This window comes from Protomyctophum parallelum (assembly GCF_964188405.1).
Source record: "Protomyctophum parallelum genome assembly, chromosome: 9".
NCBI lineage: Eukaryota > Metazoa > Chordata > Actinopteri > Myctophiformes > Myctophidae > Protomyctophum > Protomyctophum parallelum.
Genome location: NC_139706.1, coordinates 52,899,791 through 52,904,535, shown reverse-complemented (window position 1 = coordinate 52,904,535; position 4,745 = coordinate 52,899,791).

Below are 4,745 nucleotides of genomic sequence, written 5' to 3'. Positions count from 1 at the left end.
TATGAGCTTGTAGGTCTGCTATTTTTGAAAAATCGAAGAGCGACTGACATTTCTAGAATCTGATCTCAAGTCAGAATGGGTTATAATCAGACCAGTGTGTGTCCAGTGGAAACCTCGCATGAATCTGATCTCAGGTCAGAATGGGTTAAAGAGTCAGAACCCAGCTCTTCAATGTATGGGTTGGATCCGTATCTGAGAAAACAATGCATCAGGACTGTTGTGTGACTCACCTCTTGTTTGGCCTCGGTTAGAGCTTCGTCCAGCATGAAAGGGAAGTCCTGCACTTGTCTCTTCAGACAGTTGTAGTCACAGGTCAGGGTGTGGAGGGCAGGCTGCAGGCTGCAGAGCTGCAGAGCTGCAGAGCTGCAGGCTGCAGAGCTGCAGAGCTGCAGAGCTGCAGGCTGCAGAGCTGCAGAGCTGCAGAGCTGCAGAGCTGCAGGCTGCAGAGCTGCAGAGCTGCAGAGCTGCAGGCTGCAGAGCTGCAGGCTGCAGGCTGCAGAGTCAGCAGGTTCATGCCAACACCTGCAAAGGCACACAGAGGTTGTTGCCGCAGCACTGCATAGGGCTCAGATAGAAATCAGTGTCACGTACCAAAAAAAACATTTACAAGCTCACGACACTGCTTTCATCTCGCTCTCGGCTCTAATGAAAGCCTCCTCGATGCGGTTCTTCTCCTCCTCCAGGTTCTGCATCTCTGCCTCCAGCTGGCCCTGGCTGGCTCTCTCCATCTCTTCATACACCAGGATCTGAGCACTGTAGGACGCCATGTGAATGCAATTAATCACTTGCAATTTACAATTTACAATTTAGGCATTTAGCAGACGGTCTTAATCCAGAGCGACTTACATTAAGCAAGAACAAAAAGCATGGGAATACATCACAAAAAAGCATTTATCATGAAACATGCGTAAGCTAAGAAAGTAACAGTGGAATATCTATATTATGAGACTATACATATAAACTATATATCTATACTACTATGCTATACATACTATGGCATGCTATGACTACATGCAATGCAATTATAGTGCTGTCTACATAACATGCTATAAGTCTGTATCAAATGATATCTAAGTCTACAGAAATGCTATCTAAGGGGTTAGGGTAAGTGCTATGGGCCATGATGGAGTCTGAAAAGGTGGGTTTTCAGACTACGGCGGAAGATTGGGAGTGATGCTGCAGTTCTGACTGCAATGGGAAGTACATTCCACAGTTTTGGAGCCAGAAGGGAGAAGAGTTTGGGACGTGTGGAGTGTTGTCCCGGCGTTTTTAGTGCAACCTGGTGTCCCTATTTTGGACATTATGAGAAAATGTTCCAAATTCAAATAATTTCAACATTCAGAAATAGCCCAAAATGGCCCTTCTGTAATCTTGTTGACATGTTTTTAGCTTGCAGAGCATCTATTTTCACTATTGCTCTGTGTGTAAGTATACAGGGCATAACTTAAACAAGATAACATTTACTCATCCCATTTAAGAGTAAACCCTAACCCAATTTGCAACAGTAGCAGTTCCTATTGAGTGAAAGATTATTTATTTATGAAAGAAATAAAATATTTATGGTGTTTCTATACCACCCATGTGAATTTTCACATAATGCAGCATTACCCGTTAAAATTAGTGCTTCCAAAAAGAAAGTAGCTCAAAGTCACTAATAATTCTTATAAACATATCTATAGTGTATTTTTATGAAACAAACGCTTTGCAGATTGAAACAGTATAATGCAAGCTTGCCCTACAGCTGCAAAGTTAGCGAGTTTAGCATTGTTTAAGAGAAGGCAGAAGCAGATTGGAAAATCTATTTGGATCAATGGGCTGTCAATGGAGGGCATGCATCGCAACTCTAGATTCATCGGTGATGCAAATTAGTCATTTGACTCAGCTGTGTGGCGTCAGTGTGTCAGTCAACACAACTAAACGGTGACTTTTTCCCCAACACATGCCTTTCGCAGCAACCTTCTGTAGAAGGTTGCTGTGAAATGTAAGGTACAAATCAAGCCACACAAAACGAAATAATTAAATTCACATAACTCAAGAGGCTCAACAGTCAACTGTCAACACCACAACAATATTGCATTTTGATGTATATTAAGCCGGTTCTCCCTAAATGTTCCACAGTTCAAACGATAGCCTACCTTTGCGAAATGTCACCAATAGAAAGAGAAACTTTCTGGTCTGAATCTGTTGCAGAAGAGCTCCTGCCTGCAGTTTAGTTGCCGCGCAGTTGCTTTTCGATAGGTCACCGATTTCAATGTAACACACGGGAAACTTCAACCAGAATCTGGTCTACTTCAGCGCTAAACAAACTTTATTTATAACTCGATGTAAACAACAGACATTTCTGCTTTTAATAACGTATACAACCTTTCAACAGCTACAATACTGATTATTGATGATGTTTAGGAGCTTATAAAACTATAAACATTATAATAGTTAGTGTCTCTCAGTATAAACGCTGTAGATTAATCGTTAAAGTTAATTATTGCTTTAAAACAAGCTTTGTGGAATACTGCAACATGTATTGTGTAATGTGCAGTTATCACCACAGAGTGGCAGCAAAGCCTATATTTTGCCTATACTGTATATTGTAAACTGAGCTGTAAAATTAGGTTTTAGTTGTTCATATTACTACTACTACTACTACTACTACTACTACTACTACTACTACTACTACTACTACTAATAATAATAATAATAATTATTATTATTATTAAAGTTATATAAAGTTATAAGGATCCTCACAGCTTCATATAATTATAACCATAGAACTATGCATATTGTATAGGTTTCCTCGCATGTTGTGAGCTTGTAGATAGATACTTTTTTGTCACAGTGTCAAACTGTGCTTCATTTGACACCACAGCTATGATTACCTAACAGGGCCCAGGGTTAGGGTAACTCTACCATAGGGCATTAGGGCTATGGACCAGAGAATACATACATATATTTATTAGTTGGTTATTTTTATTCTCTCCTAATTGTACCAACATCATGTTATCTCTCCTAATGGTACCAACATCATGTTATCTCTCCTAATGGTACCAACACCATGTTATCTCTCCTAATGGTACCAACACCATGTTATCTCTCCTAATGGTACCAACACCATGTTATCTCTCCTAATGGTACCAACATCATGTTATCTCTCCTAATGGTACCAACATCATGTTATCTCTCCTAATGGCACCAACATCATGTTATCTCTCCTAATGGTACCAACACCATGTTATCTCTCCTAATGGTACCAACACCATGTTATCTCTCCTAATGGTACCAACATCATGTTACCTCTCCTAATGGTACCAACATCATGTTATCTCTCCTAATGGTACCAACACCATGTTATCTCTCCTAATGGTACCAACACCATGTTATCTCTCCTAATGGTACCAACACCATGTTATCTCTCCTAATGGTACCAACACCATGTTATCTCTCCTAATGGTACCAACACCATGTTATCTCTCCTAATGGTACCAACATCATGTTATCTCTCATAATGGTACCAACACCATGTTATCTCTCCTAATGGTACCAACATCATGTTATCTCTCCTAATAGTACCAACATCATGTTATCTCTCCTAATGGTACCAACACCATGTTATCTCTCCTAATGGTACCAACACCATGTTATCTCTCCTAATGGTACCAACACCATGTTATCTCTCCTAATGGTACCAACACCATGTTATCTCTCCTAATGGTACCAACACCATGTTATCTCTCCTAATGGTACCAACATCATGTTATCTCTCCTAATGGTACCAACATCATGTTATCTCTCCTAATGGTACCAACACCATGTTATCTCTCCTAATGGTACCAACACCATGTTATCTCTCCTAATGGTACCAACATCATGTTATCTCTCCTAATGGTACCAACATCATGTTGTCTCTCCTAATGGTACCAACACCATGTTATCTCTCCTAATGGTACCAACATCATGTTATCTCTCCTAATGGTACCAACATCATGTTATCTCTCCTAATGGTACCAACATCATGTTATCTCTCCTAATGGTACCAACATCATGTTATCTCTCCTAATGGTACCAACATCATGTTGTCTCTCCTAATGGTACCAACACCATGTTATCTCTCCTAATGGTACCAACATCATGTTATCTCTCCTAATGGTACCAACATCATGTTATCTCTCCTAATGGTACCAACATCATGTTATCTCTCCTAATGGTACCAACACCATCGGCTTGTGTTGAGCCTTCCAACGGCATCTACCTTGATCTCCGTCCTAAGAAAGAAAGACAGAAAAAGAAAGACACATACAAATCCAACTATGCAGCTTCCACATGAGGAAGGCAGGCAGTCACGCAGGCAGGCCTGCGTGTTTGGTCATTTATTTTTATTTATTTTTATCCTCGTTTTTCATCATTTTTTACCATCGTCTCGGAACGATTTCTTTTTTTTCTATCCTCGTTTTTTTTTTAATCATTTTTGACCATGGGCTATTTAGCCCATATCGTACGGCATACTATAGCACCGTTTTTCATCATGTTTGAGGATTTGAAAAAAAGACGAAAATCGCTCCAAATCGACGCCTCTCAGCCATTATAAAACCCACGTTAACCTGGGAGCTCTTGTGGCTTATTGCTTTATTATAGTATATCAGTATTTATACTATATCAGTATTTCAAATACATAGAAAAATATCTGCATGAAGTGAACATATCCGTTTCTCTTGTTGAGCGGCGATATCTTGGTTATCGCCGCTATCGTTAGC